At 42.2% G+C, this 25,768-nt stretch overlaps 1 protein-coding gene across 2 annotated transcripts in view; it reads left to right on the top strand.

Annotated features, from left to right (window-relative positions):
- TRPS1 (transcriptional repressor GATA binding 1) overlaps positions 1 to 25,768 on the top strand; it is a 436,341-nt gene that overhangs the window by 353,770 nt on the left and 56,803 nt on the right. The gene's annotated exons all lie outside the window — the stretch shown is intronic.

Raw genomic sequence — 25,768 nt, 5'->3', positions numbered from 1 at the left:
AATGGAGGCGAGTCCCCTGCACAGGCGGCCGCAGCTAGTGCTCTGGTGCCGAAGGCTCCTGTAGGCCAAACAGTGGCTACTATGGCTCCTTCTGTTGTCTCTACACCATACAGTTTTGGCTCCTTCCCCCCTAAAGTATGCAGCCCACTCAAATCAAGAGCCAAAAGCTGCTGGAGACCTGGAAGATATGATGAAGGGGGTGAGAGGAACATCTGAACATCCACACACTAGTATAACACCTTCTGATCCTATTGCTGCATTCCCCACCACAGGGCAACCTATATCAGACACAACTCTGAAGGAGATGTTGCTCTCCCTCAGAGCATCCAATCTGATGTATTATCCAGTCTACAGCAACACAAAGCGGAAGTCCCTGAGCTGGGGAATAGAGTCTGTCATATGGAGGAAAAAATTAATGATTTTGCAATCTCCTTTAATACACTGGTGGATACACACACACAGACCAAGCGGGTGATATAACCTGGTTAAAAGCGAAGGTAGTGGATTTAGAGGACACATCACGAAGGAACAACATAAAAATCTGAGGAGTTCTGGAATCTATCACCTCTTCTCAATTACCACATTATGTGAGAGATGCTTTTTAATGGTGATCCCTACTCTATGCTCTGCTGACCTCACCATTGACCACATCCACAGGGTGCTAAAACCAGCCCATATTTCAGAGAACGCTCCTAGAGATGTTCTACTTAGAATTCACTTTTTTCAAGTTAAAGAGCAATTACTTGCTACATTTCGCCAAGCTGACCAATTACCCAAAAAGATAACACATCTTCAACTACTTCCATATTTTTCTAAATACACGCTTCAGTTAAAGTGGAACCTTCAAACAGTGACCAAAGCCCTCAGGAACCACAATATGATCAGTGTAGGTATCCTGCCACACTTCTAATCAACCACCAAGAGACAACTCCCAACATATCTTCTCTAGATGAAGGTCTCAACTTCCTGCAACAACTACAAATTGTACCCCTTCCACAAACCAAACCTCTTTCAAAAGCAAAAAAAAACCTTCATAGAGCTGGAATGGCGTATGCCTCAACACAAGCAATAGCGGCTAACACGGTACAAGATAATTCTGGCGAGCTGACTACATAACATTGCTACCTAGAAGCTGAAGAAGTACAAGCCATCGTACTTAAATTCCCCTGAGCTTTTTCTTTTGGCAGTTACAACTGCTCTAGACCCTACTAGGGTCTTCTTTTTATTAAATCCCTTGTTCCTTCGCATTTTGCTATTTGGTCACTGTTGAGACATGTTCCTACACTACTCACTTTCTGTTGGCCTTTCTTATTTTGTTTTGTCGGGAACCCATACCTTTTCATGAAGATACTATGAATATCACAATGATTACTCTTGCATCTAGTCCACACCAGCATCTTTTGGAGCTTTTTTCTAGCGCCTCAGCACCTGTTACAACTGATCCATGGCACTCACCTGCCTGTTTACAACAACAACATCTTACTGTAAGAACCACATTTGCCATTGCGAAGAGGTCACATTAAGAGTCAAATGTATGATTCGGACCTCGGCTGGAAGAAAATTTTACTGACTGGACCTTCATGAATTTTAATTCAATACCCTTGCTCTAGAGTTAGGTTTAGGCTAAGGTCAGACCGAGCTAAGATGAGCATTAGGTTTCAGTTAGGATTAGATGGGGTAATGGTAAGGTTGGGCTAATGTAAGTGTTAGATTAAGGGTTAGAGGTAGTTAGGGTCAGTTAGTATAGAGTCAGAGGGGACTAAGGTGTACGTTGGGTTAGCTAAGATTGATCGGGTAATGATCGGGTTGGGCTAATGTGAGTTTTAGGCTTATGGTAAAGCGCCATACACACTAGTAGTTTTTTTCATTCAACCCAGCAGGACTGAACGAAAAAAACCTGACAGCTCAGGAGGAACCGCTTTACTAGCTATCTGATGTTAGTACAGCAATCTCCCCTGCTGTTCCATTGTGTTCTGACAGAGGGACAGTCCCGCAGGTGGCTGAGAGTGGCTGAGAGCGCTGCATGGGAGCCAGTTGGCAGACCATTTTCAGTCATGCATCTTCGACAGAAACCGGTCGAATGGCTTCAGTCGGACTGACTCCAGTACACACGGGCCATATGTCAGCTGGTTCATGTGTACTAGGCTTTAGGGGAGTTTAGGGTGAGGATAATTTTACTCTAGGGCTGGGCTTAGGCTAAGGTCAGAGAGGACTAAGGTGCTAAGATGAGAATTGGGTTTAAGCAAGGATGAGATGGGGTAATGGTAAGGTTAGGTTAATGTGAGTGTTAGATTTAGAGCCGGTTCACACTGGGGCGACCTGTCAGGCGACCTGGTCACCTGACAGGTCGCCGTAGGTCGCCTGCCATAGAGAAGCTGTGGACCCCTTCTAATAGGAGCGACACAAGTCGCTCCGACTTAGAAAAAGGGTCCGGAGCTTCTTTGGGGCGACCCGGAGCGACCTGCATAGACTTCAATGTTATGAAGTCTGTGCCGGCCACTCCGAGGTCGCGGTGCGAGCAGCGCACCGCGACTTGTGAGGTCGCCCCGGCAAGTCGGATCGCTCTAATGTGAACCAGCTCTTAGGCTTGGGTTAGAAGTGTTTACAGTGAGAGTTAGGTTTGAAGGAGGGTTGGGGGGTAGTTTGGCTTATGTTAGGGTATGTGGGCCTCTTGGAAAGTTCTCCTCTTCTACATCAAACCTGCATTTAAATCTTCTAGCTGGGCCTAAACTCAATATAATCTGGTAGTGTACAAATAGGCCCCACAGGTTTCAGGAAATGGGACAATTTTCGAACATGTACTGCAGACAAGACTATAAAGGATCTTTGTAGTGTCTGAATGTTAGCTTGTTTCTATGCGGTATTTTCATTTGATCACTTACAATTAAAAGTCATGTTTCAAATACAAAACCCACGTGAAACCCACGTGAAATCGTATATATCTGAAAATCCTTTTCTTTTTTTTTGTTTTGTTTATTATACGCAGTACAGACCCCAGAAACCAGTCTGCATGGTAAGAGCCCATGTCGTAAGACACAGCTTAAGGATCTTAATAACCTAAAACCCTGAGCGCAAACATTTCAAAGTATGATCCCGCTGACAGATGTGGCTTTTAATAATTTGAAACATTTGCATTTACAGCTCAACATACGCTTGATTGCATCGTAGCAGTTAACCAACCCCAGCGCTATACAATGTGATCAGAGTCAAAATTTGATAGATTCCATAATAGAAGTCTTTGTCTTTATGATCTGACAAGCCTCATTATATAATAAACTAGTTTAAATAAATCTGGTGGACATAAAAGTGTTCATGACAGAGAAAGAGAGAGGAGGGAAGAAAAAACTTTAAACACACAAATGATATATTGCTTCGATGTTCCAGACTTTTTTTTTTCTTTCTTTCATTCAGATCTTTTAACATGTGTTTTGAATCACGCTGTAAGGCATTTTCCAGTAAGCAAAGTTGTAATACAAAAATGAGTAAAAAGAAAACATGTTTTAACTTGTTATTTAACATTGTCACAGATAGTTGCACAATCCCAGTTGACGATTCTAATTGTGATTCTTTTTCTTTCTCTATGCGTCAGTGAAATTTAACTCAATCCCACCGTTTGACATACACATGGTCCAGCTGACAAAGCCAGTGGCCATTTTGTTTGCCAGGACTGCCTGGAAAGAAGCATATCAGTTAATAAGTGTCTGGTTTATCTCAATTGAGTTTGATGCACCAAACTAACAACAATTTAGGAAACTGCTCAAAGCTGAAATCTGGGCTGGAGAGAAATTTACCCTTGCAATGGTTCCCCCTCCACACTGCCTGGATTAAATGCTCATTCTGCCTAGGGAATGATGCTAAAGCTGAATTCCTTATCGGATTCCTTGCTCTTACTCTTCTCCACTGTCCAGCACTTCTGGAATGTAAGCTGGCCCTCAGGACCACTTACCACCACTGGTCCTCCATCATATGTGATGACATCAGAGAGCTAAAATCATTAAAGTCCATCCAAAGCCTCTAGTTTTTTTCTCTTTGTCTGAAATCAGTAATTTTTAATAGAAGTCCATATGTTAAAATCAGTCACCTCTTCTTTTATTTTTTTATTTTTTTTATTTTTTTAGTCCTATTCACACCTGAGTGTTTTGTTGCTAGATTGGGATGCTCAAGTAGAAGAATCACATTATTTTCAATGGACCCGTTCACACCTGAGCATTGTGCCATTTCTCGCCTGTTGTGTGAAGCTTGAAAAAGTACACAAGCTATTTTGGAGCAGAATCATGTGTTTTGGCAATCAACATTAAATGCAGTGTTTGGAAAAGGGTTTTTTTATGCATGTTTTTCAGGCGCTCCCATTTAAATGTCTATGGGACCAGAAAAACGCAATTCTGCTCCTGTACTTCAAGTCATTCAAAGAAACACCTCTAAACCCCTTAGCTATGCTTATGGTAAGTTTAAATTGGGGCCATTGGCGAATGCAGCTAGGGAGTTGGATTTCACCTGTACCCCGCTAGACAGGGCTGGATGGCAGAAGAGGGACTAGCCACGGATTTAACATAATTTCCCTAAGCTTTTGCAGATGTAGCCATATGCTGCCTATCTAAAGGGCTGTGGGCCGAGATAGGCATGGCTTTTTGCTGATAGAGATATTAACTGTCCCAACATCTAAGCAGTCACAGCAGTAGAAAGGGTGACAACGTTGTAGCATTTTTACTGCAGAAAGAAGTGTTGTCACTTCTCAAAGAGAACGCCTATGTAATACTTCTACAGGACAGAAAAGCATAAGAAGAAAGCACATCAGCCTACAACATTATCGTGGGACTCGTTAATAAATAAAATAAACGTCAATCTACTCACAAAAAAAAGTGCATGTAATATTTCCCAACAAGCCATCGAAAGCATGTCCATTCACCAGGGTGTAGTTTACGCATTTCAAAGGCAATGCCCTCTTCCTCAGAGCTTTTTATATCTGGAGGGCCTTCTATACCTGTATGTAGCATGGACAAGAGTTTTGTCTTGTCCTGCTTTTACAGGGCAGGATCAACAGGTATTTGCAAAAATGTTTTCATTGAGTAGTTGGAAAAACCGAGAGCCCAGTCTTTTTGGTATGGGCAGTCTACATCACCTAAAGGATTTTAAAATATGACCATAGTACTTTACTTTAAACATAAAATGCAAGTGTAAGGACATCAATGTTGTTTCAAATTCATCTTCCCTTGGTCCCCTGCATGTAGGACTTAGACTGAGAGAGGGTAGGGCCATGCTGTAATTCAATTCTCTGTTGTACACCACAGTGCAGTTCAATAATAAGAGCTTGTTTATTAGATACAGAGATGATCATATTGGTGTTCTGCTTCACCATCATGGTCCAATCAGCTGGGTTTGGGGTGGAAATTTGATCAAGCTGGGGTGGAGCTGATTTGGTTATCCATGAAAGAGGAATGGGAGGTCATCCTCCTGGCTATGTAGGGAAGCAGGTGTGTGTGTTTCTGAGGCATTCAATTGATTGGACAGAAGTGCAAATTGTGGCAAAAAACAAATTTGCATACAAGTATTTTAGTTGTATATTTACCCATATGGCTGGAGTTCACCTTCAGCTATTTTACTATGTTTTTGTAAAGGGCATAAACAAAGAAACAAAGAGTGTTAAACAAAATATCTTTCTTCAGGGGTGGGTCTTTATTCATTCTTACCAAACTATCAAATGCTACTCTGCGGGGGCTGGACTGTACAAAGAAATAGGTGTGATCTCCATACAGTACAGCCAGGTGTGTTTAGGATAAATGGAGACTGTAGCGAGCTGGACTGTACAAAGAAATAGGTGTGGTCTCCATACAGTACAGCCAGGTGTAGTTAGGATGAATGGAGACCGTATCGGGCTGGACTGTACAAAGAAATAGGTATGGTCTCCATACATTACAGCCAGGTGTGGTTAGGATAAATGAGGTCTGTACCGGGCTGGACTGTACAAAGAAATTGGTGTGGTCTCCATACAGTACAGCCAGGTCTGGTTAGGATAAATGGAGACCGTACCGGGCTGGACTTTACAAAGAAATAGATGTGGTCTCCATACGGTACAGCAAGGTGTGGTTAGTATAAATGAAGACCGTACCGGGCTGGACTGTACAAAGAAATAGGTGTGGTCTCCATACAGCACAGCCAGGTCTGGTTAGGATAAATGGACACCGTACCGGGCTGGACTGTACAAAGAAATAGGTGTGGTCTCCATACAGTACAGCAAGGTGTGGTTATGGTAAATGGAGACTGTACCGGGCTGGACTGTACAAAGAAATAGGTGTGGTCTCCATACAGTACATCAAGGTGTGGTTAGTATAAATAGTGACCGTACTGGGCTGGACTGTACAAAGTTTTAGGTGTGGTCTCTATACAGTACATCAAAGGTGTGGTTAGGATAAATGGAGACCTATGTTGCACTAATCAGGGTGTGGCTTGTTATGCCTCCGATTTCAATGGAGAAGAGCTGGCAAGCATGTATTAACTTTTCGGGAAAACTGGTCTGTAGATTGCAGCTGCAAAGCAGTTACAAATTTTTGGCTCCTTTGAGATATTATAATCATGTGGCTTATGTAGGACTGTACTTTCTGGTGCAGAATATTTACTGTACTTAGTAGATGTTCTGTGCCTCATCCAGACCTATGTTACTGGGATGATATGAAATATATAGTGTTATAAAAAGGGTAGTACTGAAAATGAGACATTGTTGAAAGGATTTGTATTGTGTCTGTAGCAGCGAGGAGCATGTGGTTCCTATTGGAGCTGCCTCCCCTCTACCTTTTCTGCATTACATGGTGTTTTCGTTATTGAGACATTTAGCTGCCGTTGTTTGCTGCAGCTGATGACTTCACTCTGTCTGATTCATCACTTGGAATACCTCGTCTTTCTTCACTTCCCCAGGAGGGTGGATAAAGGAAATAGTCTTGTTGTTCATTAAAATATGTTTTTTTCTTAGGAGCGGTGGAGATGTTTCTGCTACTGCTCTGTCAGAATTGTATAAACATTAAGTCTTAAAAGGATTGTTGGCCGAGGACTTGTAGGTGACATCTTCTTGAATTAAAAGGGAATTCTACATTGTACTGCGTTGTTTACAAAGTATACAAACATGCCAGGGCTATCCTCGTGTAATTTATACTTTGCTAATGAAGTTAAGCTAAAAAGAGATAAAGGGAATTATAGGAATTACCAACTAGGGACTTAAAGTGGGACTTCCCAATCCTCGTTGATTATTTTTAATCCTCATGCTGCTAGCATTAGTAAATAGATAGGAACGTATATCATATTTACTTTGTTTAAACTTTTTTTTTTTTTACATTTCTTCTGTTACTTCCTGGTTTCTTGCCCAGGCAAATTATGTCATACATCCCAGAAGTCTTCAAGAGGGGAGGAGAGGAGGAGGGGTTTTCTCAGCTATGCACACTCTCCTGCATGCATGCTTGAGCTAAGGGTAGATTGATTCCAGAAAGTAAATGCTACATACTGTATATCATTTTCCCTTACTCAAAATGGTCATGAAATGCTAGGGGATTATTTTTCAAAGGGATTTCTCATAGAGGCATGGATGCATGGGGGAGTTTGCTTTGAATATTAAAAATGTATCAATTTTGGTTTGTTGTGCTCAGATGCAGTGAAGATCCACTTTAATATTGTTGTTTGAGGCTTTGGAACCCAGCGTGATTGTCTCTTCAACATGCAGTTTTCAACAACAACACAACACATGGGCAGCACAGTATCTTATGGCACTTTTCCACTGCAAGTACCGGATAGGCTCCACTTGGCCCTGCTTGGCCCAGTTTGGTTTTCCACTGTATGGTACCGCATGGTACGGTGTTGGAACAGTTCGGTAAGGTTTGCTTTTCCACTAAAGTAAGTGGGTGGGATAACAACGATTCTCTGACCAATCAGTGGCTAGTAGTGACAAACAGTCAAGGCTGCATGTAAAGGATTGTGGGATATGGTACCGGTACGGCCCTCTCGGAACCACAACTGAGGTGGTACTGTTTAAGCGAGCCGTACCGTTCGGTTCCATGTAGTGGAAAAGCGCTGCCGTACCGTACCGTTCCTGCACCATACCATGCGGTACCATGCAGTGGAAAAGCACAAAAGCGAGCCGAACAGTTCGGTTCCATGCAGTGGAAAAGCACCATTAGTATTTAGCACTTCTACTTTGCAGCAATAGGGTCTCTGGTTTAAATCCCAACCAATACACAATCTGCTGGTAAAATGATTGACTGTCTAAACTAGTCCTAGTATGTGTACATATGCATGTGGTCTAGAGACCTCAGATTATAAGCTTCTAGAGGGCAGGAACTAATGTGTATGTACAGTTGCATAAATTACCAGGCTATACACTGAGCAGCCATCACATTATAGTAGCACTATAAGCAAAACTTTTTTTACATTTTGGATAGAGTGTTGTAGCCCCTGTCAGTTCTTTTTTTTCCATCTGTGTCTCATTGGGGAGATTTTCCTTCACTTTTTGTCCCATATCCAAAACAGGAAGTGAGCGGAAATCCATGCAAATTTAAAGGAATCCCTTGGGCCCCCCAGGTCACCATAACTAGTGTCCCCATTGGAAGATTTCCCCTCTAGTACTTTTCTGGGGAAAACCCAAAATTTGGGATTTTCTTTTACTTCCACTTTTAATGATAATGGTAAACAGGATAAATAGGAAGGGCGAATCTCCTTAACCAAGGCACAGACACCAATAAAACCTGTTAGGTGTTCTAATCCATCTCCACTCTATCCAAAACTAAACAAAAAAATGATCCCTTTAGTTATACTTTAAAACCACTGAAAGGTAAAGTGAATAATATTGGTTATCTAATTAAAATGGTATCCGAATGTGGGTGGGATATATCAGGCAATAAGTGAACATGTTGGCATCAAAGTTGATGTGTTAAAAGCATAGAAAATTGGCAATTGTAAAGATTTATTTATTTGATAAGGACTATTGGCTGGGTCGACTGGGTCAGAGCATCTCCAAAACTGCACCTCTTGTGGGATGTTTCCATTCTGCACTGATCAGGACTTACCAAAAGTGATCCAAGGAAGGTGAAACGGTGACAGGGTCATCGGTGGCCAAGGCTTAATGATCTACATGGGGAGCAAATGCTGACCCATGTTGTCCAATCCAATAGAAGAGCTACTGTAGCTCACATTTCTAAAAAAGTTAATGCTGGTTTTGATTGAAAGGTGTAGAAGACACAGTGCATCGCAGTTTGGGGTTGATTAGCCACAGTGCAGTCAGTGTCCACAGCCAAAAGTGCCTACAATAGGAACGTAAGCATCAGAACTGGACAACGGAGCAATGGAAGATGGTGGCCTGGTCTGATGTATTCAGGAATGGATTTAGGAAAACGACAACAAGTGTGAGGTATTGATTTTATCTCCAAATCTCAGTCCAATTGAGCATCTGTGAGATGTGCTGCAAAAAGAGGTCTAATCCACGGAGGTCCCACCTCACAACTTACAGTATTTAAAGGATCATCTACTGATACCCCAACATACCTTCAGTGGTCTAGTAGAGTCCATGCCTCAGTGGGTGGTCCTACTGTTATGGCTGATAGGTGTATAAATACCTGTAATAAGTAAAAAAGTCCCTTCCATTAATTATTTACTGGTCTGTGATAATAAATAGACCAGTAAGCAGAAACAGTGACACTTGTGTGGTTTTGCTTGTTACAAGTTGCCAATGTTTTTGAAAAGCCGTGCTAAGCTGGTCTCTGAAAATCGTAAAAGTGTAATATAGTGCAGTTTACTATTTTTTAGCTATGGTGACTGCATTCATTTTCTCTTTTTATTTCCTTTGATTTCATTTGCCGGTCCTGACAATAGTAACACACTTTCTGTCCTAGGGTGACAACACTCATCCATTGTACTTTATCTTTAAAGGAGCAATGTTGCCACCTTAGCAAAGGAAATGGGTTAGAGCTACAACATTCCTACCTCTCTCCTTATCTTCATAACATAAGGAGAGGTGTTTGGTTGTCCAGAAGGGAGAACTGGGCAAGACTAATACACAGTAGAGATTTCAGTGCTGCATTTTCAGCTCACTACATGAAGTTAGGCCTCATTCACACCAATTCACACAGGGAAATTTATCAAAATGGGAGCAGCCACACTCTGGCCAAGCTGTTCATAGCAACCAATCAGCTTTTATCTTTCCTTTTCAAAGCTTAACTAAACAAGCTGAAGCTGGTAGCTGGTATTCCCAGATTAGCAGATTACTAATAAATTGATATGAAAGCCTGCAGTTCATGAACATGCAAGGTCTACTTATCTTGAAGCACCCAAAAAATGACCATTAAAATAAAAACCATTGCATCCCATCTTCTGGCCACCAATGACAGCCAAGGGAGCCAAAATTCCATGCAAATTGCGATCCAGCAAAATTCTGGAGAACATTCTTGTAGGATTTTGGGCATTTATATTATCCAGGAGGCAATGGTAAGGCTCGGATAGATAGAACCTTTCTGGAAGGGGCTGGAAGCCAGATCCCATGTAAGGCTGGATTCACATATGTGCAACCGCAGGTTCACGCCTGGAGTATTTGTGCCTGAATTTGTACCTGAACCAGACCCAAACAGGCACAGGACCCTTTTTCAGTCCACCCCGGACCTGTGTGAATCAGTTCCATTGAGAGCTGGGCACACTCGTAAAAACCTGCATCCAATTCACATTTATGTGAACCCAGCCTTAGTATTTCTTTCATTTTCAACTGTGTACAATTTCATGCAAGGTCTGCTTGGTGACTTGGAATCCCAGATATATGTTTCCTAGCTTTTTTTAAATTTAGACCTAGAGTGTACATAGAGACTTTTGCTGGAATTTCTTGATAATGGAATACTTGACATACATTATGCGATGGTCTATTTTCTTGCTACATGGCACAAATCACAAACAATATGTAAAAGGCTGTTTGTCATTGTAAGATGATCATTTTTTGTTTGTTCACTGACATAAATGTTTCCATTGGGATTTTTATTTCCAAGAACTCACAAGTTCTCGTTTTAGAACATTGCCCATGAGCTAAGCTTGTTTGCTCACACAGCAGGTGACTCATTTTGGAATTAGCAAGATGCTTCTTTGAAGCTGTAAAAAATATGTTTTATATGTGCTACAATCGGATACTCTGGGAATTTGGGGATTCTTTCAGTAGAGGTCTCTGTAGAGCGGAGAACACACCCTTTGAGGCCTGGCAAGGAGACAAGAGGTCAATGGACTCCTCAAGATTTGATTCAGAAACTTAGTGGGGGCAAACGGAGAAGCCTGAAAGGCTAAGCCCAACCTAAATAGTTTTTATTATTGTTGAGAAGACCTCAAAGGGTTAAAGAATCCCAGATCCCCAAAAGGAGTGAGCTGAGATCTCAGCAAAGGGAAAGAACTAACTAAAATATGAAAGAGCAATTATAGAGAACAAGTGAAAAAGTGGAATTGAATAAGCCAGTGAATCTATATGTACCGAGACCAGGATCAAGATAACAATCCTAGAGCCTGCACCTTTAGAAATGTTGTCAGCAATGGCAGCCGCAGGTGGCAGCTCCCCATTTCCTATTGCCAATAGTGGGAGCATCAGAGCTTCAGAAAGCAGCATACAGACTAATAATATTCTGTTTTGTGAATTGACAAAAAGGGGTTGATTTACTAAAACTGGAGAGTGCAAAATCTGGTGCGGCTCCGCATAAAAACCGATCCATTTCCAGGTTTTAACGATAAAGCTTAATTGAACAAGCTAAAGTTGGAAGCTGATTGGTTACCATGCACAACTAAACCAGATTCTGAGTGCTCCAGTTTTAGAAATCATCTCCACATACCTTTTTACACGTTTGTCTTTACTTTTCTGCAATGCCCTCATTAACTCTCAGGATCCTCATTTCGTAAGAAACAATGATAAGAGATATGCTGAGGTGAGGAAGAAGCTTAGTGGTTAACATTTATTCCTTGTAGCACTGGGGTCCTTGGTCTGAATTTCACCCGGAACACTATCTGCAGGTATTTTACATATTATCCCTGTATTTTGCATTGGTTTCCTCCGGGTAATCAAGTTTCTTTCAACATTCTGAAGACATACTGGTAGGTTAATTGGCTCCTTTCTAAACCGGCCCTTGTATTTGTGTGTAGCACCCTCCTACATAGGCTGTTTGGTAAATGTAGTATGGGGCCTCTGCTGTAGCCTCAGGAGCCAGAATTTTTTAGTTTGGTCTACCCAAGGCTCCACTTGCTCAGAGTTTGATTACCTCCCCCTGGATCTAGAAAAAGCTTCTGGAGGTTAGGGCAGGAGGATGCATATACCTGGCCTGATTATTTAGAAGGACCTGTCCAATCCCTGTGAAGGTGTCTCCAGATGGTGGATAAGTTCCTGTCACATAGGCTGGAGTCCAGAGGAGAGGGCATTTCCTCTGTGTGGGAAAGAACTATGAGTTCCAAGGGCTGCTTGCCTTGGAGCACTCCTAGGCTGGACGATGGACCTTTTCTTTGGGGCTGTACTCATGTGCTCTTGTGCTGAAATTTGTGCTCATGTGTGAAAGTGGACTACCTCAGTTTTGCTGTAAATTTTTGGTGCATGGCCCCCAGCTGTGCCTGTATAGACTGTCCTAGCTGATTAAAATCAGTTTGGTGATTCCTTTTGCTACTATCAAGATAAAGGTGTCCTCCACTAGCAGTCTGTTCTCCTTTTGAAGTACCCTTCTTCACTCTTAGATCCCGCTTGTAATAAATTTACAAAAAAAGACACCTCTGGACTGTTTACTGAGCCAGAATGGATAGATGACAGCTGTGTGCCTGGCTGCCCTGCTTTGAATAGAAAAAAGACCTGAGTATATCTACAGCAGCTCCTGCAGGGATAGCGCTGCATGTGAACAAATTGGCTATTTACACTTCTCACATTCTGTATGTTGGTCCCAAGCCCAAGCAATTGGGAAGGTTGAGGAAAGACCTGCCGACCTACCTTATAAAAACTGCAGACATGCAAAATACTCGAGTGGGCTCAATGCTAAAAAAAAAACAACAGCCAAGCATGTGCCTTAAGAACAGCCCTTGGGCAAGCGCAGTGAGAAGGACACCTGCTACACTGCCCATGTGCACCTTGTTTACCAGAGCATGCCAGAGCTCCTCGGCTGGCTCTAGGTAGATCTGCAAGGCAACATAGCCATCCTTCGAGACAGAATTGAGTTGCACTCTTCTTCAAATGCAAAAATGGCAAAAGAGAGGGTGAACACAAAAAACCCACTGGAAACAGTCATCAATGAAAGATATGCTGCTTTATTTTTTCCGTTCAAGGAGAGTTTAATATCACTTTAAATGTGACACAAGAAGCTGCATTAGGATTTTCCAGAAATATATGACAGATGCTGGACCAGCGCTATTAAACCCACAGTGTGAGGGGAAAAATATAAAAACGAATGTAAACAATAGATATAAAAGCAGATATAGGGAATCAAAAAATATTGATAAAAAACACAATAATGATAAATGTTTCAGGTGTATATAGATACAGATACAAAGTCCATGGAGTAGAGTCTATGTAGAGATGGATGGCTGGGTGGCCGCCGGCTCTATCAGAGTTAGGAGGGGACTCTGTACATGGTAGATAAATAAAAGAGAGAGAACAGAGCAGCGCCACCTGAGGTGTGGTATTAAAACAATAATTTATTGGCATAAAAGGTAATGCACTCACATGAGTGATAGGAAAGCAGGCTTTACTGCAAGTCGTCCGATCCACTGCAGGGGAGGCAGGAGAGGTGTAGACAGCCCTGGGTCCTGGCTGTGTCAGTGGCTTCTGGCACTTCCTGGTGTCCTGTCAGCATCACAGCTTCTCCCTCATCGCATCCGGTGGAAGCGGGGTGGTGCTAGCGTTCGAGGCATGCGTGCCCCTTCATCAGGCATTAGGATTTTGACCTGCTTCGCTGTACCGCATGGCAGATGTGTAAATTCCAAAACTGGCTGGATGGATTTCAGAATCCTTGGGCAGATAAAACTGTGAATATAGAAACCAAAAAAAAACAATCTGCTGTCCTCAAGATAAATGTTTCAACAGTGATGGACCTTAGATCTTCAACAACTCAAATTTGGCAAGACTTTGCAACCCCCTATGGGCTGGGGGGAGTCCATAGGAAACACTAGAAAAACACAAACAGGGTGCACCAGCCTTCCGCATTACCTTTATACAGGCATACCCCGTTTTAAGTACACTCACTTTATGTACACTCGCGAGTACGGACACAGCCTGGTCAGCTTGGCATGGCGTTACTCCCAGTTTTTAACATTGGCGTCTATGGGAAATCTTGGTCAGCTTGACATGGCCCTACTCCCAAAGCATAAGTGACAGGGATACCAAACTTAAGGAGCAATGTGAGGGGACCCAGGACTACAACATATCCTATTTGTGGCCAGCCAGCTTGCCTAGGAAATGAAAAAAGGTATTGCTTCACTTTAAGTACATTTTCGTTTTACATACATGCTCTGGTCCCATTGTGTACTTAAAAGCGGGGTATGCCTGTAGATCCTTTTTGTTGAAGTAATAAACAGGTGTATACTCAAACAGCATATAATCTCAAACTCATCTACTGTATATCAACATAGGGAAGACACTCAGAATGTCTCTGCAAATCCTGAGGCTTTGAGGAATGTGTCAGACATTCTGAGTGCCTTCCCTATGTTGGGACTAAGCTTTGCGGGACCCTGTTGATTATTGATGAACATAAAATTACATGTATACTTCTGTTTTATTACTTCAATAAAAAGGATCTATAAAGGTAATGCGCAAGGCTGGTGCACCCTCTGGTTTTGTTTTTCTAGTAAAACTGTGACTACAGTATATATCCATTACAAAAAAAAAGTTCTAGTTAAGTATCAATCTGTTAACCTGCCATAATTTTCATCCACTTGTACACTGGACTGCCCCACTAGTTTACCGTAATTATCCATACCTTGCAGTATCCTTGTGTTCTAAAAGTCTGAAGGCTTGTAGAAAAGTAAACTTTCAGCATGGGGCTCTCTATGAGCTCGCTTCGACCTCATCCATATACATTGAGTCACAACGGGGAGTCTACCCAACACAAGAGACTGTCGTAATGCCGAAAAGCCTGTAAGAAACATGGTACATCTGGCTGCATAGAAGGTTTTATAACTTAGTAAGGTAAAGTGACTCTTTGAATGTTGTACAGTTTTTCCAGATAGAACTGTCAGCTCAATGATTGACATTTTATATTTTGTTGCTCGGAGTTGCTGTTTATTTTTTTTTTTTTTTTAATTTATTTTATTTTATTTTCTCTTTTAAACTAGCCAGGTCATGCAGCTTAGTTTCAGACAGCAGACAAAAGGTTCACTTTTGATAGCGAGTTCAAGCATTTCCACAGAGGAAACTTGTAACTATAGTGTGTATCCTTCCTTTTCATCTTGCCCGCCATGAAAGCCTAGCTATAATAGGGACCTCCCGCTGTTGCCACCTAGTGTGAACTGTGCCTTAATGCAGCTCCTCTCCACTGTAGTGTACCTATAATGATGTGATTCAGAGCTGGTTCCTCTTGTTCTCAGGCTCCTGATTACTGTAGCTGAAACCTTTATCTCCTTCTTGAATGCTGCAGAATTATAACAGCTCCGCTCTATGAAAAGCATACTGTTTATTAAACGCCTGTGTGGGTGGTTCCCTTGTGTTGCGTTGCTCTCTTAAATGACAAACCAGTGGGTAAAATTTGCATAGTGATAAATGATCCTGTCAAATGATTGAACATGTTTCTACTCTATAAGCTAATGAATTTCCAGCTGCTGTGTGACCTGTTTTATTAAGTTTTTTTTGAAAGATGTGTTTCTTTTTATTACTCCAGATGTGATGATCTCTAAAGATGGTTACATGTAGACCAGGGGTCTTCAAACTATGGCCCTCCAGTTTTTCAGGAACTAAAATTCCCATCATGCCTAGTCATGTCTGAATATCAGAGTTTTACAATGTCTCATGGGATGTGTAGTTCTGCAACAGCTGGAAGGCCGTAGTTTGAGGATTCCTGATGTAGACTGTATGGCCAAAAACCGTGTGGACATCCTTCCAAGGCATAAAAAACGGTAAAAGAGGTGCATGGAAAACAACTAGCCCCCTGCTTGATATACTCACCCTCCAGTCTGCCAATGAACCGAATAAACCTGTCTAACAATGTAGGTTAAAAACAGGGGTTTAGTTGACACGCATTTGCAAACACATGTGTAAGCTGCAAGGCCCCTTCACGGCACCCTGCTAGTCAATTTCAGTCTGCACCCTATGGTTACAACACAGCCAATTACAGCTATGATACATTTAGACCAGTCGTAGTTGGGAGCAGGTTGGGGGAGAATTGGAACACCTCCAATCCCACCTGTTTCCCATCCATCCATTAGCAACCATGTGCTTCTACTGTGGAGACACTCAGATTCATTAGTGTTAGGACTGCAAGTTACACAGGGTGCCGTGAAGGGACCTTGCAGCTTACACATGCGTTTGCAAATGCGTGTCAACTAAACCTCTGTTTTTAACCTACATTGTTAGACAGGTTTATTCGGTTCATTGGCAGACTGGTGAGTACATTAAGCTGGTGGCCAGCAAAAATAGATTCTCCAGCACTCCTTTAGTTGACACGCATTTGCAAACGCATGTGTAAGCTGCGAGATCCCTTCACGGCACCCTGTGTAACTTGCAGTCCTAACACTAATGAATCTGAGTGTCTCCACAGTAGAAGTACATGGTTACTAATGGATGGATGGGAAACAGGTGGGACTGGAGGTGGTCCAATCCTCCCCCAACCTGCTCCCAACTATGACTGGTCTAAATGTATCATAGCTTTAATTGGCTGTGTTGTAACCATAGGGTGCAGACTGAAATTGACTAGCAGGGTGCCGTGAAGGGGCCTTGCAGCTTACACATGTATTGCAAATGCTTGTCAACTAAACCCCTGTTTTTAACCTACATTGTTAGACAGGTTTATTCGGTTCATTGGCAGACTGGTGAGTACATTAAGCTGGTGGCCAGCAATAATAGATTCTCCAGCACTCCTTGCCATTACACACATTCAGTGGTAGAGGCGCCGAACTGCGTTCTCCCTCGTTCCCGCTAAAAAAAAGCCCTGGTATTAAGAATTGCAGAGCTATACTCATTTGTGCCTTTTATATCTGCCTGGGGTTCAGCTTTAAATGCATAGCACACACAGGAGGTTGAGGCTGGGTCCAGACTGACGGTTTCCCCGCATCCAATCTGCATGTCAGAAGATTGTGACCAGCTCTCAATGGAGCCGGTTCACACAGCTCCGGAGTGGCTGAAGAGCGGTTTGCAGAATGGTCCTGTGCATCTTCTGGTCCGTTTCAGGTCCTACTTCCGCCAAAAATTCAGGCCGAATTTGGACCTAAAACGGTGAACCGGGATGCACCAGACCCCCCGGTGGAAGAAGCTCGGCACACAGTGTGTGAACCCAGCCTCAAACCTTCTCAAGCAACCATTTTACTGATTTATAAATGGCAGGGTGAAGGTGTCTGTAGGTGGAGCAACTCAAAGCAAGTTAGCAAAAATTAAGCTTTTTTGCTGAAAATATGAATTGAGTGCTACGCTTTTACAACAAAACAGAGTAGAACTTCATTAAAACATATTTTTTTTCTAATACTTTATTTTACTTTTCTCTTACTTTAATTTTTTTTTTTATCTAGCTACAATGCTTGGGACACCGAGACAGAAATTTCAAAAGCTCTCATCTTATAAAATATTAGCCCAACTAAGGTCAGGCATCATGGCTCAAATTACAGTGAAATCAATAGGATGTTGTATTTGATAAATCAGACCCCGGTCCGGGCGATGATCTAGGGGCACTGCCTGTTTTTTTATCTTGTACTTTATTCTGAAAAACACCTAAGTTTGCTGAAACACATTTTTTTATCAGTTGTTCTGACTAGCTGAAAAATGATCCAGAGGTTCCCCATAGCGGCTTGGGGAATGTTTTGCACACGTTGTTAAATGAAATAAGTATCAATGCTTGTGTATTAACCACTTGTCTACCAGCATGGCAGCGGGTAGAATGGAATTTTAAACACAGCCCCGACTGCTTTAGCATCTGGGCCTGTGTTTACATTTTGTCAGCTGGCGATGGGCTTTTAGGTGGAAGTAATGCCTTCCACAGCCTGCCGAAGGTACCCCTCCATGTGCTAAACTGTCCTGGACATGTATCCTTGGTTTCCACTATCAATGTACATCTTTGACAGCACACCATGGATCAACAATTGCTGTCCGACAGATTTATTGTACAATGATCACATCACATTGGGCAGAGTGCAATGTTTTGAGGCCTCGTAGGGCCCCTTCGTCAGACATGTGATCTTATGTCTGATAAAGGGGTCCTACGAGGCTTGGAAACATTGCACTCTGTCCATTGTGATGTGATCGTTCTACAATAAAACTTTCAAAGGCTACTTGTTGATCTGTGGTGTGCTGGCAAAGATGTACATTGACCTGGGATGTCTCCAGTCTTTAGCTGGTTGTTGCTGCAGCCCCGTCACCTCTGAGCCTAATCCAGGAACGTGTGCAATGAGAATATTGACATTATCTTGTGACTGGCTTCCACTGTGCCACCTGTGGACCTGAACATCTGTTTGCTAGTCTTCCCTCTGGTGAATGAACAAGGAGGCCACATGTATTATGTCACTTCCGGGATCACCTGTCAACTGCTGTGACCAGAAAGAAGCTAATGGAGCCAGATATGCTCCTTTGCCTTCAGTGAAACACAAAGTCTAATAGACCCCTGATGTCCCAGTAATGAGAACTTGTCATTAAACTATGCTATCACCTAGGGAGCTCTTGGCCCCTAGGTGATAGCAATAAAAAAAAAAAATTACATATAATAAATATAAAAAAATATAAAAAAACATACAAATGTGTTCCTTGTACATATAATACCATGTACATATATGCTATGGGTATGCCATTCCTTCAGAGTGCATGTGCTGGTTATGTCACCAGCGGCTACACAATTTACATTTACAGTTACCTTATTGTAGGCTTATCTGTAGGTAATTAAAAAAGAATAGCGCACACATGCAAAAGAAATTACCAAATTTGAAGACAATCCATAAATAAAAATGGGGATTTGGTCCCACCATATGGCCATATAGTGCTCAAGCCCACCACTACGTCAAAGTACCCCATTATCATTTTGCTTGTTTTTATTTTTATCTGTAGGTAAAACATTAAATAAATTGCCTTTATTGCCACTTTAACTCATTTACAATGTGCATTTTACCATGTATAATAGTGGTCCTCAACTCCGGTCCTTGGGGCCCACTAACAGGCCAGATTTTAAGCATTACCTTGGGGAGATGCAGACTAGAATACTGCAATCACTGAGCAGCAAATGAGATCACCTGTGATGTAATTTAGTTATCTTGCAAAACTGGCCTGTTAGTGGGCCCCGAGGACCAGAGTTGAGGACCACTGAACCCGAAAACATGGTTGAAGTTGAACTCCAGGCAGATATTATACCATAAGTAAAGTCAAGAATGCAACTTGTCCACCTCTAAAAGAGCACTCCTCGTTGTTGGTGACCATATCCATCGAAGGGCTTCCTGTTCCCCATATATTGCTGTTGTTTGTAAATATTTTATTATATCTTTTCATGTGACAACACTGAAGAAATTACACTTTGCTACAATGTAAAGAGTAGTGAGTGTACACTTTATATAACAGTGTAAATTTGCTGTCCCCTCAAAATAACTCAGAACAGGCCTCGCCATGGTCCACTAAAGCAGTTGAGTGCATGTGCTCAGCGTCATATCCAGAGGTTGTCTTTGGGAAATAGACATATGAATTCTGCCAGCATTGCTACAGAGGTTAAAGGGGTGGGGGGTCAGCCTGTCAGTGCTCAGACCATACGCCGCACACTGCATCATATTGGTTTGCATGGCTGTCATCCCAGAAGGAAGCCTCTTTTAAAGATGATGCACAAGAAAGCATGCAAACAGTTTGCTGAAGACAAGCAGACTAAGGACATGGAATACTGGAACCATGTCCTGTGGTCTGATGAGACCAGGATAAACTTATTTGGTTCAGATGGTGTCAAGCATGTGTGGCGGCAATCAGGTGAGGAGTACAAAGACAAGTGTGTCTTGCCTACAGTCAAGCATGGTGGTGGGAGTGTCATGGTCTGGAGCTGCATGAGTGCTGCCGACACTAGGGAGCTACAGTTCATTGAGGGAACCATGAATGCCAACAAGTACTGTGACATACCGAAGCAGAACATGATCCCCTCCCTTCAGAGACTGGGCCACAGGGCAGTATTCCAACATGATAACAGCCCCAAACACACCTCCAAGATGACCACTGCCTTGCTAAAAGCTGAGGGTAAAGGTGATGGACTGGCCAAGCATGTCTCCAGACCTAAACCCTATTGAGCATCTGTGGGGCATCCTAAAATGGAAGGTGGAGGAGCTCAAGGTCTCTAACATCCACCAGCTCCGTGATGTCGTAATGGAGGAGTGGAAGAGGACGCCAGTGGCAACCTGTGAAGCTCTGATGAACTCCATGCCCAAGAGGGTTAAGTCAGTGCTGAAAAATAATGGTGGCCACACAAAATATTGACACTTTGGGGCCAATTTGGAATTTGCACTTAAGGGTGTACTCACTTTTGTTGCCAGAGGTTTAGACATAAATAGCTGTTTAGACATAAATGGCTCAAAATAACTCAACATACCATAAATGGTGTTTTGAGTTATTTTGAAGGGACAGCAAATTTACACTATTACACAAGCTATACACTCACTACATTGTAGCAAAGCGTAATTTCTTCAGTGTTGTCACATGAAAAGATGTAATAAAAAATGTACAAAAATGTGAGGGGTGTACTCACTTTTGTGAGATACTGTATATTTATTAGTGTGTATATATACTGTATATATAATTTATTTAGTTTTTAAATTTTTACAGTTGCATTGGAGTTATGAAGCCAATTTAGTAGCCAATTGTGTTTGATAAAATTCTTCTTTTTTGCATAAGTTTATTTAATTGAATGGGACATTGGTAGTCCCACCTGACCTTTCATACACCCTGGTGTCACTCCAGGCCTTCCAGCCGTGTCCCAAGTAATTGCCACCATTTTCCTTGCACCACAACGGATGTCTGTTTCCTCTAGAGGAGACGTTGACTTAATATCATCGCTTCAAAGTAAAAAAAAGCTCTATTGTCTAAAAGATCTTGTCACTGTAAATGAAACACAGGCAACAATTAATTTATTGTACTATTTCTTGCAAACTAGGAACTCCCATTTCCTCTTTTGAAATGTAAAGATGTTTTTTTTTTTTTCCTCCCTTCTCTGTTCTTGTATTCGGTAAAAAGATATCGGTTAATGTGATAACATCTGGTTGAAGCGAACAGCTGCCAGGAGGGGCCTGGCTTCCTCTCTCAGGGCCTGACCAGAGCCTGATGTTGTACAGATGTGCAGCCGGGGCTGACTGTAAAAGTTATAAACATTGTCATAACATTGTTCGAGTCCTCTAGTATTTCCTGTCTTCTGCTTAGCACTTTATTACGAAGCCTGGCCCGCCGCCAAGTACAACTCAGGGAGTTAGGGCCTCTGCAATCCTGAAACCTAAAACAAGCCCGGAATTCATGGCGTTTGATTTGATATGCAAACGTTGATCATTTGCACTTGTTATAATATGGCTGATTGTAATTCATGGTAGACTTTAAGGAGCAATTTTAGGCCACTACTGAAATTAGGCTTTTTCTATTAAAATTAGTCATTTTCTATTGCTCTTCAAAGGACATTGCTACCAGGCTAAAGTCAAAATGTTCAATAAATGTACCTCAACGCCCAATTGAAGTAAAAGTTTCATAGTTGTATCTCAACTTTCTTGTTCTAGCTGGTGTGCAGGGTTTTGCAACCAGGGTTTCATGGAATCCTGGGGTTCCTCCAGATATTGCCAGGGGTTCCTTGAGCAATGGCCAATTTCTGCCTCTCAGATAAGTTCCCACTGACACTATTGATATTTTTAGCTATTTGTAAGGAGGGATTATTTCCAATGTCCACAAGTGTAAGGAGCATTCTTCCCACTGACCATCACACTAATGTATCATAAGTTGTAAATATAGTTATTTTTAGCAGTGGTTCCCTGAGACTGGAAAGTTATTTTAATTGTTCCTCTATTTCGAAAAGGTTGAGGAAGGCTTCTATATGACTATGTAGGTAAATGGGTACCAGACTGTGTCTGGCTATGCATTGCTTGAATTTCAAAATTCAGGCTGTGGGTGGTCCTGACGGCACCACCCAGCTCAGCAACCTTGGAAAATTGAAGGAGCCAGGCGGAAAATTCTTAGCCGAGCTGTAACTGCAGCCAATCATATGCAGTCACTATTCAGGTAGCAGTAGCTATCAGAATACAGTAGCTGGCAGGGGAGATTCCTCCTACGCTGTTTTGTGTGACCAGGGAATCTATTGTCTTCCCTTCTTCTAGGGGTTTAAAGCGGAACTAAACTACAGGAGAGACTCAGCTGCCTAGGGGCTCTCCCTCCTCATTGGCTGAGACAGCAGTGGAGTGCCATTGGCTCCCACTGCTGTCAATTAAAGTCAGTGAGCCAATGAGAGAGAGGGGTGGGGTCTAGCTGTGCCTCTGTGTCTGAATGGACACACAGGGCTGCAGCTTGGCTTGGGTGCCCCCAGAGCAAGCTGCTTGCTCTGGGGGCACTCAACAGGAGGGAGGGGCCAGGAGCGCTGAGGAGGATCTGGACTGCTCTGTGCAAAACCAACTGCACAGAGCAGGTAAGTAACTAAGTAACAATGATAAATTGAAATAATCAGCGCAAGCCCTAATGAAATAATGCAAATAATGTGCACAAAGCTGCAAGCAATCAGTGCCAAACACAAAAACACCCAAGATAACTGAATAAATAATATTGCTGCGCTAAGTGAATAAAACAATCGCTGTGTAATAAATAAATAACTAATATAATGTGACCAAATCTTCTCCAAAATGAAGGTATAATATCAATAGTGAATCAAAAAGTAAACCGGGATAATGAAAAGTCCCAATACACAGTGAAAATAAAGTGACACAATAATAACTGAAATCTTCATCTGTGAGTGTGATCAAAAGTGCTGCATGCTTCACTCCAAGTGATCCAAGTGTCAAATATAAGGTTAGTAGCTCACCTCAGAGACAGACTTCTGAGAGTCAAATACGCATTGGGTAAATCACAGTCGCCTGGTAAGTCCTCCTATCACCGCCTCCAGACACTCTCTCAAGACATATATGGCATCCGGTGAAAAAATAAGAAGGAGATCTAGTGACCTCTGTCTTAATATAGGCTAATTATTAACATAAGATAAAAATCGCACTTACATTGTAAGGCACTTAAGCAGTGCGAACTTACTGAGCATCATGTCATAGGAGGGCTTACCAGGCGACTGTGATTTACCCAATGTCCATCTATACATAGGCTTTTAGCAGAGTTTAGGAGCTGCTGCGGTTAGGTAAGGTTAAACCGGACGCGGGAAAATGAAAAACGCTGCATTTTCCTGCAGCTGTAATAAATGATGGCTAAGTGTACAGGAAGCCTTAAAAAAGGTTTGTCTCATCTCTGTAACTGATACATGCTGCTGGAGAGCTTGTCCTTTAGAAACAGAATTATGGTGGGATCACCAGATGAAAATAGAAGAAAAAAAGCCTAAAAAGAAAACAAATGCAGCCATTAAATCTAAAGATTGGTAAGCTGTGATATAATAAATGCTTGCTTTTGGGTTTAATACTATTTTAACATTCAGTACAATTTTCCATAGGGAAGAAACAGCCCACCAGTGTCGGCCCGTCCATTGGGGGTGCAGGGGCGCTGCCCCCCCCCCCCCCTATCCATGAATCCGGCTCCCTAATCTACATGCATGCCGCTGGACACATGGATTCCAATGGGTTTTTTTTTTTTTTTTGAAGCACGTGATTAATAGGCTTAAAAAAAGGGTGGGCTGGGGGTGCAGAGCACTGCGCTCTGAGCCCACCCAGTTGTGTGACAATAGCAAATGAATATTCGCTATTGTCACACGGATTCTCCTCCTTGCCAATCAGGAAGCGGGTCCTGAGACCCGTTTCCCGATTGGCCGAAAGGAGAAGCCATGCCATTGGCCAAGGAGGAGGGAGGAGACTAATGGGGAAGCCACCGCTGCTGCTGCCTGCCCTCCACATGTACACGGGGGGGTATGGTGTGTTGTCCGGGGGGGGGTATGGTGTGTGGTCCAGGGGGGGGGGGTTATGGTGTGGTCCGTCTGCTGCCCCCCCAGCCCATGGAGCACCAGCCGCCACTGCAGGTGGGTGGACTTGAGACTATCTGGCCTGACTTATTGCATTCTTTGGAAGTGGTGTTCCCAGAAAATTTATACAGCATCATCCATCTATGACTCCCCCGAGAAATTTCATTTAAATAAAAGAAGACAGAATGCCAACTAGCAATGAATATTAATTGCGGCCAGTATAGGAAAGTGTGAAAACCCATCAGCAATACAAAATGGAAAAACTTATCTCGGCAAGATTTTTATTTCCTCTCTACTACATGTATTCCTAAGAATCCATCCAAAAGTGGAATTACACTTTAACTGCAAATGAAACAAGGCGAAAAAATAAAAAGTTTTTTTTTTCTTTTTTTTATAACTAATATTTGGCAGCAGCTTGTTATAAAAGAGGAAAAAAAAAAAGCGCCTTTGAGTTAGGAACAGCTGATTCAGAAGCTGGACGGCTTACAAAAAAACTTGTGTTCATTTCCTGTATTAGCCGAAGTTCCCTGGGCAGAGAATAGGTCTTTCTTTCAACACTTCAGAGCACGTTCGTTCCCTTGGCTCGCTGTCAGAATGGGAAAGGCCGCATGAGGCTTCTAGCCGGAACGCCATAACAAAACGGTAAGGTGCAAACAAATGAATTAGCCCCACTTTTCGGGAAAGAATATCCGCTGCCAGAATTGAATAGCACATTAATAAGGCGACATATGCAGACGTGTTAACCCAATTCTCCGAGATTGATTGGGAATTTTTGGACCACAGGCTGTGATTAACGTTGCATTAATCAGGAAGCAGCCAGTCTTCTGGGACCTGCTTAAATGATGTAGTGCTTTTCTGCTGAGAGTCTTCTACTTGTGTTCACTTCTGCAAAGTACAAAGCTGCTTTGCAGTGGGAATTCTGAATCATTTTCAATATGTACTGAACTGTGCCCCCCCCCCCCTCCTAAACTGTAATTATTAGACGCCCTGTACAATCCAATTTAAAGTACATGCAAACCCTTGCTGACATTAACCACTTTACCACCGGAGGATTATGCTGTCTTACGTCCAGGCCACTTTTTGCGATTCTGTGCTGTGCGACTTCAACTGACAATTGCGCAGTCGTGCGACGCTGTACCCATACGAAATTTATGTCCTTTTTTTCAGAGCTTTCTTTTGGTGGTATTTGATCACCTGTGCGATTTTTACTTTTTGCGCTATAATCAAAAAAAGAGCGTTTATTTTGAAAAAATAACAATATTTTTAACATTTTTTCTATGAAAAAAAATGTAAAAATCTAATTTTTTTAAAATTTTTGGCCAATTTGTTTTCTGCTACCTATGTTTGGTAAAAAAAAAATCACAATAAGCATATTTTGATTGGTTTACGCAAAAGTTATTGCGTTTACTAACTAAGGGAAAGATTTCTGTCATTTTTGGTGTTTTTTTTTTAACGAGTAATGGCGGCGATCTGCGATTTTTTTTGCGGGACTGCAACATTGCGGCGGACAGATTGGACCC

Source organism: Pelophylax lessonae (assembly GCF_965119305.1).
Source record: "Pelophylax lessonae genome assembly, chromosome: 5".
NCBI lineage: Eukaryota > Metazoa > Chordata > Amphibia > Anura > Ranidae > Pelophylax > Pelophylax lessonae.
The sequence above is the reverse complement of the archived record's forward strand: the minus strand, read 5'-3'. Positions and strand labels throughout refer to the sequence as shown.